Here is a 17,032-nt window from a genome sequence, read left to right as displayed (position 1 = left end):
TAAATAGTATTAGCATTGCTGTGGGGTCCCCTGGATTTGAATGTTCTCATAATTCATTGATTGTTGCCCATCATCAAGTTTATTGTGCACCCCATACTCATCCTGTGAGTGGCTACCTTGAGGTGCTTCCGGGGCTTAGTGTCCCCGCGGCCCGGTCGTCGACCAGGCCTCCTGGTTGCTGGACTGATCAACCAGGCTGTTAGACGCGGCTGCTCGCAGCCTGACGTATGAGTCACAGCCTGGTTGATCAGGTATCCTTTGGAGGTGCTTATCCAGTTCTCTCTTGAACACTGTGAGGGGTTTGCCAGTTATGCCCCTTATGTGTAGTGGAAGCGTGTTGAACAGTCTCGGGCCTCTGATGTTGATAGTTCTCTCTCAGAGTACCTGTTGCACCTCTGCTTTTCAACGGGGGTATTCTGCACATCCTGCCATGTCTTCTGGTCTCGTGTGGTGTTATTTCTGTGTGCAGGTTTGGGACCAGCCCCTCAATTATTTTCCACGTGTAAATTATTATGTATCTCTCCCGCCTGCGCTCAAGGGAGTACAGATTTAGGCTCTTTAGTCGGTCCCAGTAATTTAGATGTTTTACTGAGTGGATTCTAGCAGTAAAGGATCTCTGCACGCTCTCTAGGTCAGCAATTTCTCCAGCTTTGAAAGGGGCTGTCATTGTGCAGCAGTACTCCACTCTAGATAGCACAAGCGTTTTGAAAAGTATCATCATCGGTATAGCATCTCTAGTGTGAAAAGTTCTTGTTATCCAACCTGTCATTTTTCTTGCAGTTGTGACGGCTACTTTATTGTGTTCTTTAAAGGTAAGGTCTTCCGACATGAGTACACCCAGGTCCTTTACATTGCCTTTTCGTTCTATGTTATGATTTGCCTGCGTTTTGTACGTGGTTTCTGTTTTTATATTTTCAATTTTTCCGTAGCGCATGAGCTGAAACTTATCCTCGTTGAATACCATATTATTTTCTGTAGCCCATAGAAAGACCTGATCTACATCTGATTGGAGGTTTGCCGTGTCCTATGTTGCCAACTCTCATGAAAATCCTAGTGTCATCTGCAAAGGATGATACAGTGCTATAGGTTGTGTTCTGGTCTATGTCCGATATGAGGATGAGAAAAAGTACTGGAGCAAGCACAGTACCCTGGGGGACTGAGCTCTTCACGGTTGATGGGCTGGATTTTATTTTGTTGACTATTACACATTGGGTTCTGTCAGTCAGGAAATTGTAGATCCATCTGCCTATTTTCCCGGTAATTCCTTTTGAACGCATTTTATGTGCAATAACACCATGGTCACATTTATCAAAAGCTTTTGCGAAATCTGTGTAAATTACATCAGCGTTTTGTTTGTCTTCCATAGCATCTAATGCCATATCATAGTGGTCCAGCAACTGCGACAGGCAAGAGCGCCCTGTTCTGAAACCATGTTGTCCGGGGTTATGGAGATGCTGTGATTCCATGTATTTTGTGATCTTACTTCTTAGCACTCTCAAAAATTTTTATGATGTGCGATGTTAGTGCTATCGGTCTGTAATTTTTTGCCTCTGCCTTATTTCCTCCTTTATGGAGTGGTGCTATCTCTGCTGTTTTTAGTATGTCAGGGATAACGCCAGTATCTAGACTTTGTCTCCACAGAATGTGAAGGGCCTGCGATAGTGGTTTTTTACAGTTCTTGATGAATATGGAGTTCCAAGAATCCGGGCCTGGTGCAGAGTGCATAGGCATACTGTTTATGGCTTCTTCAAAATCTAGTGGTGGTGGTGGTAGTGCAAAAGCATTACAGAGGGCACAAAAGGTCTTTATCAGCCCTCATCTTAGATTATTACATAAACAATTTCATATATCCTTCACTCTTTATAGTTATATGTCAGCCAGTTAGAGAATGTTCTATTTCAAGAGCTATATATTTACAGTAAGTCATTATACACTAATGGTAGGTCTTATTGCTAATACATAATTGTTTGATCTCAGGTATTTTATCCTTGGTAATAAGATAGGTTGCCATATCATATAGCATGAGCTTAGATTTATCTCTAAATGGCTCAATTTTACTAAAATCCAAGATATATTGTGTCCCTGACTTTGTCCACACACTTTACTTCATCTAGATCCCTATACATGCCGAACTGCCAGAGATACTTGTGGCCAAGTCTTATTTAAGCTGTGACAACGAATAATTCATAAAGGATGAATTCATAATTCAAAAGACAAAGGGATAATTCATCCCTATCATTTTCCTGGCCTCCACTATATTTGCTCAGTTATGTTCATTAAATGTCTGGTCGTCAGACATCATTTCCAGATCTTTTACATGTTGCTTTCCTTTTATGAGTAGGTCTGTAATTACCCAAGTGTAGTAACAGGCTGAGCTACACCCGTGGTGTCCCGTCTCCCCAGCACTCTTGTCTTAAAACACTTTGAAATTACTGATAGTTTTGGCCTCCCACTTTCTCACCTAACTGATTCCAACCGTCTACCACAATGTTTACAAAAGTGAATTTTCTTGTCTCCGGCAGCTTTGTTTCGTGAGTTTAAATCTATGGCCTCTTGTTCTTGAAGTTCCGGGTCTCGGGAATTCTTCCCTATCAATTTTATAGATTCCTGTTACCATTTTGTATGTAGTGATCACATTGCCTCTTTCTTCTGTCTTCTAGGTTTTTCATATTTAATGCCTCGAACCTCTCCTTGTAACTCGTCATTCAGTTCTGGGAGCAACTTAGTGGCATGTCGTTGCACCTTTTCCAGTTTGTTGATGTGCTCCTTAAGATATGGGCACCATACAACCGCTACATATTCCAGCTTTGGTCTAACAAAAGTCGTGAACAATTTCCTTATTATTTCGCCAGCCATGCATTTAAAAGCAATTCTGAAGTTAGAAAGTATAGCATAGGCTCCTCGCACAATGTTCTTAACGTGATCCTCGGGTGATAGTTTTCTATCTAGAACTACCTGTAATTACCTAAGTGTGTAATTACCTAAGTGTAGTTACAGGATGAGAGCTACGCTCGTGGTGTCCAGTCTTCCCAGCAGCAGTCATATAACGCTTTGAAACTACTGACGGTCTTGGCATCCATCACCTTCTGACCTAACTTGTTCTAACCGTCTACCTCTGTTTGTGAAAGTGAAATTTCTTATTTCTTTGGCATCTGTGTTTTAAATCTATGACCTCTTGTTCTTGAAGTTCCAGGTCTCGGGAAAGCTTCCCTATCGATTTTATCAATTCCTGTTACTATTTTGTACGTAGTGATCTTATCACCTCTTTTTCTTGTCTTTTAGTTTTGGCATATTTAATGCCTCTAACCTCTCCTCGTAGCTCTTGCCCTTCAGTTCTGGGAACCACTTGGTAGCATGTCTTTGCACCTTTTCCAGTTTGTTGATGTGCTTCTTAAGATATGGGCACCACACAACCGCTGCATATGCTAGCTTTGGCCTAACAAAAGTCGTGAACAATAGCTACCTTCCCTCCATCTTTACTCATTTTATCCATGCCCCGTAACCCTGACTTCGCTGACCCTTACCCTGATGCTGCGCATTAACGTGCTGTGTTCCCTTTTCGCTTTTGTTTCTTCATTGTTCTCTGTTGCTGTCCTTCCTCTTCTGGTCGATGTCTATTCTTCAATGGAATGTTCGTGGTTATTTTGCCAATTTCTTCCAACTCCAGCTTCTGATTTCGCAGTTTTCGCCCCTTTGTGTCTGTCTCCAGGAGCTGATACTGTGCTCGTCCTGGTTGCTTTCGTGGCTATTCCCCCCCCCCCCAGCTGTTGCTGGGGCTCCTAACTCTACTGCTCTCGTGATTCACACTGATGTTCCCTTTGTCCCCTTACTTTTTCCTTCGCCTCTCCATTGTTGTGCTGCTGGTATCTGTGAGGAAATGGTACACTGTTTGTTCCATTTATCTCCCCCGAGTGTCCTGGTTTCTCTTCCCGATCTGAAACACCACCTGGACTCCTTGCCGGAGCCTGTGCTCCTGCTAGGTGATTTAAATTGTCGTCATTCCCTTTGGGGTGATGTTCTGACGAACACCCGAGGTCGCCGCCTTGAGCTGTTCATCCCTGTCTCTTCTGAATTCTGGTGAGCCCACTCACTTGGGCTCTCGGACTCGCACCCTTTCCTGTCTTTATCTTTCTCTTTGCTCGTTTTCTCTTTACTTAGATTTCACGTGGCAGGTTCTTGATGACTTCCATGGCAGTGACCATTTCCCCATCCTTGTTACCTTTTTCTCTTTTTACCCTCCCCTCTCCTTCCCTAGGTGGCAGTTTGCTAAGGCAGGACTGGAACCTATTTACCCTCTGTGCTGCTCTCTGACCTCTCCCTTGCTCTCCTCCTTTTTCACGACATCGTCTTCGACGCTTCCCTCCGCTCTATTCCTCGCTCTTCCTCTCAGGGCCCACGGAAGTGCACTCCTTGGTGGAATAGAGACTGTGCTTGGTGTCCACTGTAAGCGTGCAGCTTGGAAGTGACACCGTCGCCAGCAGACGGCCGATTCATTTCTTTTATTTCGGAAGGCTAGTGCGGTGGCCCATAGGGTTATCCGTACGGCTGAATGTGAATGTTGGGCATTGTATGTCTCCACCATTATGTTCGAAACTCCTCTGCCGCTGATCTGGAAGCGTATCCGCAAGATAGCGGGTAAGTTCGTTTCCGATTGCTCCCCGGTCATTCACCTCCGTGGTATTCCTGTGGCGGACCCGTTGCAGGTCGCTACTGAACTGGGTTCCCACTTTTCTTCTGTTAGCTCTGGTCTTCATCTTCCCCAATCTTTCCTTCTTCGTAAACCTGTCCTTGAGTATCGTCCTTTAGATTTCTGAACTCGTCTTCGGCTTCCCTATAACGATCCCTTCTCTCTCTCTGAACTTCGGTCTACCCTGGCCCTCTGCGGTTCTAAGGCGGCGGGTTCCGATGGCATTCATTAGGAGATGCTTCTCCATCTCCCTCCATGCACGTCTTGGTATTTACCGAGTCTGTATAATTGGATCTGGGGTCCCCGAGGACTGGGTCGATGCCGTTGTCCTCCCTGTTTGCAAACCAGGGTCTCTGGGAACATCCCCTAAGGACTACCACTCTATTGCCCTCACAAGTTGTCTGCAAACTCTTTGAACGTATGGTTAACTTCGTCTGATGTGGTTCTTTTACTATATACTGTAGTTACCATTGAGGACTCGTGTTGGCATATGAAAAGCAGTGAGGAGGGGAAGGGGGCAGTGATGACACTTCTGGGGTACTGAGTTTTGCAGGCATACCATTAGGACCTGGTTGTGCCTCATTGCTGGCTTGTCTTACTAAGAATCTGTCTAAGGATTCCAAAGTCTTTTCCCTACATTTTAACACTGTCTCACTACAGACATCACATTGTCATTAAAAAGGTTAATGCAACTGTCTGTTACAGCTTTATTTGGGTGAGTTTTTTCAGCAAAATTTTGCAGTTCTTCCTCTGCTACACACATTTTCTTAATGATGAAGGGACATCCTCTACTCAACTATTTTCTTAGGTCGAACTTTACCAATGGCATGCTATGTAATAAGAACTTTAATGTTCAGAAACCAAAAAAGCAGGAAAACAATGAAATTCTTCACAAAAATATCAGTTGCCACTAGGCGGAATACACTAGTATTCTTGACTAGTACAATCAACTTGAGAATGGTCCAGGACTGACCGAAACGTCGTCGTCCCTTCACCTTCTAGTGTGTGGTCTGGTCAAAATACTAGTAAACTAAGGGTGCCTTACCCCACCCCCAGCAGAATCCCTGTGCTTGTCGACCCATACAGTGTTTCCACTGTATTTGATATACAAGTATATATAATTGGTAGTTATTTTCTATACAATTCTAAGGCATTTGCTATTCATTACAGAACAAATTACCATGCAGAGGTAAAGGTTAGATACTTGTGACATGAGACACTTCGTGTTTATATGTAATTTCTCTTCTCTTCATAATCAATGCTACACTATTTACACTTAAAATGTAAATACTGTACATATATTTACACTGGTTTATGAACTTTGCATTTGATTACAGTGGTCCCTCAGCTTACGAATGCCTCTCTTTATGAACTTTTCGGGTTATGAGCTGGATTTGTTTGGAAAATTTTAATCGGGTTACAAACTTTACCTCGGGGAAACGAGCTTGTTGATATGTGTGTGGCCAACCTAGGGTGCCTCAGTTTACCAGTGGCTCCCGCCTAGTGACTGAATTCTTTGCAAGGATTTACAGTTTTTTGGGATTTTTGGCTTTTTGAACATAAAATTTGTTAAATATCTCGCCATGGGGTCCCAAGAAAGCTAGTGGTAAGGTTCAAGGCAAGAAGACACATGTGGGAATGACCATAGAGGAAACAGAGACCATTTGTAAACATAAAAATGGTACACGTGTTGTTGAACTAGGCAGTACAGCAAATCTTCATGGAGGAAGAGGAGGCAGTAAAGGATGTCCCTTCCACTTTAAGAAAATGTGTCCAGTATGGGAAGAACTGCAAAGTTTTGCTGAAAAGAATCACCCAGATATAGCTTTAGCAGGCTGTTGCATTGATCTTATTAATGACTGTGATGTCTCACCTCAGACAAGCGTTACAAAGGGAAAAACAATCAATGGAACAATTTCTAATGAGAAAATCAAGCAGTGAGCCAGAAGCAAGTCTTAGTGGTATGCAGGCAAAACATGCCAGAGAATGTACCCCAGAGAAATTGTCACTGCCTGATGTTATAATGGAAGAGGACTCCCCTTCCAAACAGTAACACCTCTCCTCCTCCCTCCCCTCCTTACTGTCTTCCATATGCCATCAGGAGTCATCTATAAAGTTAAGTAATAACTTGTACATACTTTTGTAATAAAGATTTGGGTCTATAATGTATATATAGTCTTGTGGTCTATAATGTATATACAGTATAGTCTTGTGGGTTGTTGGTGGTGTTGTCGTCGTCGATCCTTCTCTACGGACAACCCAACCCACAACTCGGTAGAGTGCTTATACCTCACTAGGAGATCACCCTTGGCGCTTCTGGCTCTTGGAGAGGGGCTCAACGTCACACGTTTAGGGGATGCGGCTCCAACACTTGGCCTCGTTGTCACGTGCACACACCCACTCGAGCCGCTGTGACTCCCCACTCTCTCCTTAGGTAATATGATCTCAATCCCCTACGACTTACTAGTATTACCTTCTACCCTGTCCACAGCAGTGGTTCTTGGTTCTTTCTCTCTCTCTCTCCTTCTTTACTACCTCCTGGGAAGCCTCACTAGGACAAGGGCCAAACACCAGCAAATTGGGATGCATTTACTGGACAAAGCACATACACGATACATACACACATATAATAATAATGAATCCTATACTCTATAATATTACAATCAGGTTGCACTCCAACATCATCAGAACTCTATCATCAGCTTATCAAGTGGTATCCTATCTCCTGGTTCACCACCTGATACTATCAACCTCCTTAAATTGATCAAGTCTACATACACTGTTGCACCATCAGCAAGAGAATATATATATGTATCTATAAATGTGTACAGAGAATATCAGCATGTGAATGCAATAACATATATCATTATAAACGTTCCTTGATACACAACAATGATCAATCGATCACTATCAGTCCTAGAACACATACATCTGTAGGTAATCCAGCCTATGCCTGCAACTCTAAACTTCAGTATAAAACACTCCTTGACATAAGAATGCAAACAGTCACTCGCCTCTCACTGCGTCTTGCACGCTAATGACAACCAAACACTTATCAACTCCCTACAAGTAATCCACCAGAACTTCCCTTCCACCTCTGGAAGTTCACTACCCTGGTATCTTCAGGTTCTTCCGGGCTTCACTACCAGGATCCTCTGCAGCTCCTCCAGGCTGCTATCATGAAGTTTCTTTGCGCAACTACGGTGCTTCACCCTTCTGCTAGGTTCCTCCACAGCTCTCCTGGCTGCTACACCATGAAGTTTCCTCGAGCAACTATGGTGCTTCACCACCTCTACAGAAGCACGTGACACTCTTCACTGCTTCTCCTCACAGCTCGAGGTCCTCTGCTCCACGACCTTGGAGTCTCATCAATTACTTCATCTATGCTGGCTTCGAAGTTCTCAGCAACTTCTTCCCCAAAGACAAACCACAGATTGTCTAGTCGAGGGCGCTCCTCCCTCTGACGGAGCTTGGTCAGGGCGCTGCCACGGCCCACGATAATGCCTCTGGGCGATTTAATAAACACTTCTCATCGCCTGGAACTTGAGACCACACGTCCCCAGCTCGATTCCACAGCTGGTACGTCTGCACACTTCTCTTCTCTTCGAGATATATCACTAGGGGTTCCCTTCTGACGGGAGCTCAACGGAGCGCGGCTTTCCCCTGCGATGTCTGGCACTCAAGTGAGGTCAAAGCCCCTCCAGAAGCGAGCCTCACGCCTCCAGCAAAATATCCACATCTCCTAGCCAGTCATTTATCTGTTTTCTTCTTCATTCCCCATAATCTCAAATTGTTATATATATCCAAGCAACTATTTTATATATGGGTTATCACCTCAATATTTGCTAGACCTTCTAATCAGGTCAGGCTTGATGAATAACTCTCAAGGAGGGAGACTCATTTCTCCTGTAGGCCGAGATCATAACAAATGGCATATTATAATGGCATTATACACTATTTGATAATGGCATTTTCCTTTATTTCTTACTGGGAAATTCGCTTCGGTTTACGAGCCGTCTCTGGGAATGGATTAAATTCGTAAACTGAAGTACCCCATATTAGCAAAACGTGTATAACGGTAACCTGTTATTGTCTGGAATTGAATTGTATTTGATTTATTTGTTTTAAATGTTTCTATTAATTTCAGAGAGACACTGGCTCACAGACTTCAGAGAATCCTGGCTTTGAATTAAAAAAGAAAATGCTTCCATAGATCTTTTAGTCTGCAAAATAATTAAAAAGAAAATTTGCAGGCTAGTGGAAGGATTGCAAGCTCTCATTTTGAACAATTTAGTAAGTATAGAGTTATGAAGTTTTAATTATTAGATAAAATTACATCATACTAGGTATGCACATTTTACATGTTATACAAAGGTAAATGATTTTTCAAAATGTTGTTTTATATTTGTCAGTGACAGAAAGTGAACTACATAATGAAGGATCTGTCAAAACTGACATCAGGGGATGTCTTCGATGAAGTTACAATAATGAAAAAACGTATGGCAAAAACACAAGAAGAGTTCTCAATCCTGGAAGAAAATTTTTCCTTCACCACTTAACACTGTCCAGGATTTGGAAAGTCTTTCAGGCCAGCTGATAGTTAATATATAAAGATATGATAAGACTTGCTTATAAATATTTAATCTCTTACCTAATTTTTTTAGGGCACAGGATTGATTGTTTTAAGTTCCAGTACACTTAAAATGTTATTGCAATTATTTGATATTTGGAGTGGTTTGTGGGAAATATTTTACTAGTATTTAATTATTACATTAGGAAATTATAAATGTTTATGTATGTAATTTGTGTATATATTTGTGTATTTGTATGTACAGTATTTATGAACTGGTGTAGTTGTGCTTGCGGGGGTTGAGCTCTTTGGTACTGTATCAACTGGTGTACAGATTCCTGAGCCTACTGGGCTCTATCATATCTACATTATAAACTGTTTATTGAGTCTGCTTCCACCACATCACTGCCTAATGCATTCCATCTGTTAACTACTGACACTGAAAAAGTTCTTCCTAACATCCCTGTGGCTCACTTGGGGGGACTGATTCCACTTGTCCCTCTTGTTCGCGTACTCCTCCTGTGTTAAACAATTTATCTACCTTGTCGATTCCTCTTAGAATTTTGTAGGTGGTGCTCATGTCTCAACGAGCTCTCCTGTCTTCCAGCGACGTGAGGTGCATTTCGCATTGCCTTAGTTCTTGGTTCTCTCGTAACTCTTAGTTCTGGGACTGGCTTAGTGGCATACCTCTGAACTTTAACTTTTTCCAGCTTAGTCCTGTGCTTGACAAGGTACGGGCTCCATGCTGGGGCCGCATACTCCAGGATTGGTCTTACATATGTGGTATGGAAGGTTCTGAATGATTCCTTACACAGGTTCCTGAAAGCAGTTCTGATGTTAGCCAGCCTTGCATACTCCACAGATGTTCTATTCATGTGGGCTTCAGGAGACAGGTTTGGCGTGATATTAACTAGTAGATCTTTCTCTGTGCGTTTCATGAAGGACTTCATCTGTCATTCGGTATCCTGTGTCTGGCCTCCTGTTTCCACGGCATGTATTCCACCGTGTGTATTTATGTATGTATGTATTTATGTAATTTATTTATTGATTTAATGTAAAATTCTTGGTGGCTTGTCAATTTCCAGAAGCCTGTGTCAACATACAATCTGCAGCAGCTGCAAGAGATGTTGAGACAAGCACTGCTGGTATGTTGAAGCAAGCAATGAGCAAGATTGGTGGAAACACATACAAGGTTAAGATTGCATATTTGTTGTAGTAACATTCAATCTATTCCTGTATTCGTTGGGAGCATTTATGTAAGGTCTAAGTTAAAGTAAATTTGCTTTGCCTCTGCTAAATATGTAGATCTTCAGTTTTCTTTAAAATTATTGAGATCTTAAATTAGTGGTGGGTACTAGCTCTTAATATTGTATAATATATTGTATAATTGCTGTGTATAATACAGGAGTTGTAGTGTTATAAAGACTTGATTTTTGCTATTTTCTGTAATATACAATTGATTTTTACTTAATAAAAGTATTTAAATATAGTGGGATAAAATAATTGATGTATTATGGAAATGAAATAATAACACAATACTGTATTTCATAATAGGGTGGTGAAGCAAAAAAAGAAATGTTCATCGAACTCCCGACTTCGACAGCGTCTTTACTGAATGCCACTCTTCATCAACATGGGCAACGGATATAGAAGACGATGCTGGCATATATAACATTACCAATCTGCAGATTGGTAATTGGCAGAATTCTTCTATGAGGAAGAATGTGAGAAGTTTACAAGAAACACTGACGGATGTGAGAGGTGCAGACGCAAAATGCTGCGGAAGAGGAGCTGGATATTGAGCAAGTAGTACAAGTAGTCTTAACAACAACAAAAGTTTTGTTATTACTGATTTACGTAGTGTCAAATTATGTTAGATTTGTAGTGTGTGTGTGTGTGTGTATTATAATTATGTATTCATTAATGTACTTAAAATAAGTCCTCATTTATTATCTGGACTCGCATAACTGGGTCATAACACCTTGGCCCCAATAATGTGACCTCACGCGAAGATTGCCTCAATAAGTCCCACACAGCTCTAGGGATAAACTTCACAGCAATTTTGTCACAAATTCAGCATCACTGCTTCAAGACTTGCCACTCTGCACTTGAGTAGTTAAACATGACACCTGTCATAAAGTTTCCAAAATTTACTTCCTTCCAGCACTCGTAGATTTGAAGTGTTGCCTCTCACCGGTTGTCTCTGTAAGATAACTTGAGGCTCTAAATGATCTTTTCCACACACTGTGTTTTAGTCCTTATGCTGCACAATACTTACATAGGCGGTGGGAGTAACTGTCACGGAATGTCACATTGGCAATTGAGGGTCCTGCACACGATTTAAATATCCTGCTGCTACACGGGGTTCACATCAGCTTCCTCAGGGCTCTAGTAAACAGATGCCATTTAAAAAAAAAATCCCGGGCAACATTCTCGGGTGTGAGGGGCCTCGGTACTGAGCCATCAAGGCTGGCACACGCAGCATGAGCTAACAGCACTGCTGTTCAGCCTGTGACCACAGCATCACATATAAATGTAACTTATGATTTAGCGATGATAGTATTACAGAAGACCCATTACCGTGGTAGAAATGACCAGGATTCTGATAATAGCAGAATTGTTGTTATAATTAGCACTGTAGTATGGTGAGAGGAGTAATCTTGGTGAGGGAGGGAGGGAGGTAGCATTGACTGTTGACTGTTGCCACCTGTTATTGTCTTGACTAACCATATGGTGAACATAAATGTAGATACTTGTATATAATGTGCGTAGTCAATGCAAAAGGAGTGTTGGGAGGAGCCATTTTCGTGAGGGCGGTGGTGTCGTCTGTTGGCTGCTGTGTCACTTGTCAAGCAGTTTTTTGTGGCCACTGTTTGGACACCATACCAGCTTAGTTGTACAGGTATGGTGAATAAAACATATAGCTACTTACATACAATGTGTGTATATAGTGTAAAAATATCACTAACAGAATAGTGGGAGGAGGAATGTTGGCAAGTGAGGGAGGGAGCATCAGCCGACTGTGTGATGACCTCAATTGTCGTCTTGACTCACCACACCAGCTTAGTTGTACAGTTGGTTCACACATTTTATATAAATATATCACATTCCACACTATTGAATAATATTTCTGAAAAAAATAATTAGGTAATAATGTGTGGCAACACCCGCCTGTCAGCGCGGGTGGAGCAGACCGCCACAGGATGCCTGGTCTATCTCCGTCTCAATTTTTCCAGACTTTCCTGCTCTATTGCAGCCAAAATATGTTGCCTACGATTTAATTATTTTTCTTGTGATCAGGAAACAAATGAACACTTATAAGCCAATTTTTTTAATTTGATTTATTACGCCTGGCGGTGTTGATGGCTATTAATAACACAGCAGCAGAAGGGTTATGATGCTCAGCTGATGATGACGTATCTGTGACTGTGCCAGCGACATAATTGACGCATAATTTCTTTTAGATGTTACCACTTTGCTGTGCCCAGCGGGCTCCCCCAGCATACCACAAGGTTGGCCGGGCATTACCTGTGAGTGCACAACACTCCAATGTTTGTATTCCTTACAGTTTTCTGCCCTCAATTTTCATGCATTTCATTCATTTTAGTATCAAATTGTTCAATAGAATGCTCTAGAGGAATATATGCATATAAGGTTAAATAGAAGAACAGCATTCCCAATACTATAAGATTAGTATAGATAGTCAGTGGGATGTATTATTGATTTAGTCCAATTTTCAAGGTGTCAAGATAATGATATCAGTGCAAAGTGACACTAACATATGAAGTACTCGTGCTGTGAACCAGGACAGACATATGCAAATTTTATGTAAAGGACATATGCATACATAGATATGCTGGTAATAAGAAAGGATTAGAATGCAGTTACCACCATTCCAATTTTTTTTTAACTTTCGCCATTCGGTGGCACACGAGTGCGTCACTAAGTTTTGTTCGGGTTCCGCAAGGGTGACTCAGGCGGGCGTCACGAGAATAAATATTTGTATAAATTCCAATTTCAATCTGATCTACTTGGGGATAGTTTAGAAATGTTTGCCATGAAATTTACGTTTTCTTTAATAGCCGAAGAGCTTATTTGGGAGAACGGCATGGCAGTGAATCATCGTGGTAAAACAATTGTATTATTGACACGACGAGTATGATCGACGTAGTTTTTATATATGTTGCCGGTCGAATGCATCCTTATGCGACGTTTTATACTTTTAGAACATTCTATTGCGAACACATTGGTACAAAAATGAAATACGTACATCGAAAAATGTCAGAACAGTGAATTGAATATACACTTTTCAATGCGGGTTTTGCCAATATGTCGCCGCGGGTAACACTTCGGCCACTTCCCACACTCTTGTGGGTGGGCTGCGACATTGATTCTATATTTATATGCATATGTCTGTGTAGAGAATTTTATTGCGATTACAGTGATACCAAAATTAACCCTGTATGACAAGTGTGGAGTTGGCAACCCTGAAGATAGTAGAAACATTTCGTTGCTGTATGGCGCTCACGGCTAGTCATCGACGTATTTTTTTATTTGGTGCTGACTAACTTATATTTTGGTGACATTTTATACTTGTGTTCTAGGAGAACATTCTATTGCGAGCACATCGGTACAAAAATGAAATACGTACATCGAAAATTATCATCAGGACAGTCGCAAGAGTATACACTTTTAAATGTTGCCGCTCGAAAGTTTTTTTTTCAAACGCCGTTTCGCGAAAGTGTTAAATATGTTTGGGATAGGACTGTGTCGATTTGGATCAACATGTAGGTTTTTCCATCCTGACACGTGCCAAACCTCACTCGAGGACAGAAAATGCTATGACCTGAGCTGCCCATACTCTCATGTGAAAGGCACGGAATGCTACACAAAGAGTGGCAAGAAAGATATTGAATTTGGAGGAAGCTCGATAAATATTTTATACCAAACCGAAAGAGATTTCAAAAGGAGGAACATAGAGAATGTATGGAACTGGATGCCAGACCCCCTTGCATACCAGAATCGCCGATACAACTACACACCAAAAAGGAACTACAACTACGACAGGCAACTGCCATACAACAATTAGTACTGGTCAGAACAAATTTGATGTCCAAACATAACAAACTATGTCCACGCATAACGGACCCGCCAAATGTCTCCCTCCCTTAAGTTTCCTCCAAGTTCATTATCTGGCTTGCCACTCTGTGTAGCGTTCTGTGCTTCTATACCTTCTGTTACTATACCCTTACTCAGGGAAGGGTTTTTGACACTTTAAAAACAGAAAAGAATTTTTCCAGAGATTTTATTTCCTGTGCACTGGGGGGTGTCATATCTGGAGGTCGCGTAGTTAAGTGGCTAATACTAGCGATACATGGCAAGAATAATCTGATGTCTGTCGTGGCGCTTGACAAAGCTAGGCCAACCGGAATCACCGCTTCCGATCCGCACCGCTTGCGGTACTGCGGCACCAAGAGCGGTGCTGGGCCCCGCGGCACCAAGAGCGGTGCTGGGCCCCGCGGCACCAAGAGCGGTGCTGGGCCCCGCGGCACCAAGAGCGGTGCTGGGCCCCGCGGCACCAAGAGCGGTGCTGGGCCCCGCGGCACCAAGAGCGGTGCTGGGCCCCGCGGCACCAAGAGCGGTGCTGGGCCCCGCGGCACCAAGAGCGGTGCTGGGCCCCGCGGCACCAAGAGCGGTGCTGGGCCCCGCGGCACCAAGAGCGGAGCTGGGCCCCGCGGCACCAAGAGCGGTGCTGGGCCCCGCGGCACCAAGAGCGGTGCTGGGCCCCGCGGCACCAAGAGCGGTGCTGGGCCCCGCGGCACCAAGAGCGGTGCTGGGCCCCGCGGCACCAAGAGCGGTGCTGGGCCCCGCGGCACCAAGAGCGGTGCTGGGCCCCGCGGCACCAAGAGCGGTGCTGGGCCCCGCGGCACCAAGAGCGGTGCTGGGCCCCGCGGCACCAAGAGCGGTGCTGGGCCCCGCGGCACCAAGAGCGGTGCTGGGCCCCGCGGCACCAAGAGCGGTGCTGGGCCCCGCGGCACCAAGAGCGGTGCTGGGCCCCGCGGCACCAAGAGCGGTGCTGGGCCCCGCGGCACCAAGAGCGGTGCTGGGCCCCGCGGCACCAAGAGCGGTGCTGGGCCCCGCGGCACCAAGAGCGGTGCTGGGCCCCGCGGCACCAAGAGCGGTGCTGGGCCCCGCGGCACCAAGAGCGGTGCTGGGCCCCGCGGCACCAAGAGCGGTGCTGGGCCCCGCGGCACCAAGAGCGGTGCTGGGCCCCGCGGCACCAAGAGCGGTGCTGGGCCCCGCGGCACCAAGAGCGGTGCTGGGCCCCGCGGCACCAAGAGCGGTGCTGGGCCCCGCGGCACCAAGAGCGGTGCTGGGCCCCGCGGCACCAAGAGCGGTGCTGGGCCCCGCGGCACCAAGAGCGGTGCTGGGCCCCGCGGCACCAAGAGCGGTGCTGGGCCCCGCGGCACCAAGAGCGGTGCTGGGCCCCGCGGCACCAAGAGCGGTGCTGGGCCCCGCGGCACCAAGAGCGGTGCTGGGCCCCGCGGCACCAAGAGCGGTGCTGGGCCCCGCGGCACCAAGAGCGGTGCTGGGCCCCGCGGCACCAAGAGCGGTGCTGGGCCCCGCGGCACCAAGAGCGGTGCTGGGCCCCGCGGCACCAAGAGCGGTGCTGGGCCCCGCGGCACCAAGAGCGGTGCTGGGCCCCGCGGCACCAAGAGCGGTGCTGGGCCCCGCGGCACCAAGAGCGGTGCTGGGCCCCGCGGCACCAAGAGCGGTGCTGGGCCCCGCGGCACCAAGAGCGGTGCTGGGCCCCGCGGCACCAAGAGCGGTGCTGGGCCCCGCGGCACCAAGAGCGGTGCTGGGCCCCGCGGCACCAAGAGCGGTGCTGGGCCCCGCGGCACCAAGAGCGGTGCTGGGCCCCGCGGCACCAAGAGCGGTGCTGGGCCCCGCGGCACCAAGAGCGTGAACGTCTGGAGTTGCAGGTCCAAGATCTTGAGTGGCAGGTGCCGCAGAAGGCGTGGCAGGTGCCGCCGGAGGTGTGGCTGCCTGGGAGTGTGAGGGAGTGAGGCGAGGTAGTGTGTGTTGTGGGGCGGGAGGCTGCGACATACTCCTTGCAGTGAGCACTCCTCTATCTTCACTCGAGAACCCTGATTTGCCTCAGTGCGGCTTTACGCTCCTTCTTTACTTGGCTAGCGCGTAGAGCTCTTGCCTTTAGAGCTTTCTTCTTGTCCGATACTCTAACCATTGTGCAGTAGATTCAACAAACTACGATCTACAGGACGATCTGTGAGAGCGCGTCAGGGATACGACCGCCTACACAGACACAGAGGGTGTGACCGAGTCAGGTAATCGGCTTATCCTCCCTCCCTCTCACACAAGACTGTTGCCAATGAGTGAATTTATAATTTGTATATGCATAACAAGATATTTTCCACTCTATTACGAAATACTAGACGCTTACAACGTATGACGCATCACCCTACAGCGCACCCGAGCCGCGAGGACCAGATTTGGGACAATTGCGGCTGGAAAATTTACTCTAATTACGTTATTTATTTTCATAACATTAAACGGTTTGCACCACGGTGTTGCCAGAACGTTGTAGTATTTTTAGAAAATTTTCAGAAAAATTCGTGTTTGGGCGAATTTTTTCATCTAATGTCCCCTTAAACAATGTACTTATTTAAATTTGGTAATATTATATAATTTCCTTCTCCGTGTAATGCTCTCCCCAGATCTAGCATTTGGAGTGTTGAAACATTGCAAACTTTGTC

General features: G+C 45.2%; 1 long non-coding RNA gene across 1 annotated transcript in view; it reads left to right on the top strand.

The window, feature by feature from the left end:
* Window positions 1-12,829, top strand: part of LOC138355056 (uncharacterized) — a 34,796-nt gene extending 21,967 nt beyond the window's left edge. The window contains exons 3-5 of the long non-coding RNA XR_011223806.1: window positions 8,837-8,980; window positions 10,343-10,449; window positions 10,812-12,829. This is a non-coding gene — a long non-coding RNA (uncharacterized lncRNA). The remainder of the gene's footprint in view (window positions 1-8,836; window positions 8,981-10,342; window positions 10,450-10,811) is intronic.
* Window positions 12,830-17,032: the final 4,203 nt, after the last annotated feature.

Source organism: Procambarus clarkii, chromosome 6, assembly GCF_040958095.1.
Source record: "Procambarus clarkii isolate CNS0578487 chromosome 6, FALCON_Pclarkii_2.0, whole genome shotgun sequence".
Classification (NCBI taxonomy): domain Eukaryota; kingdom Metazoa; phylum Arthropoda; class Malacostraca; order Decapoda; family Cambaridae; genus Procambarus; species Procambarus clarkii.
Note: the sequence above shows the minus strand (reverse complement) of the source record. Positions and strands in the feature narration are given on the sequence as shown.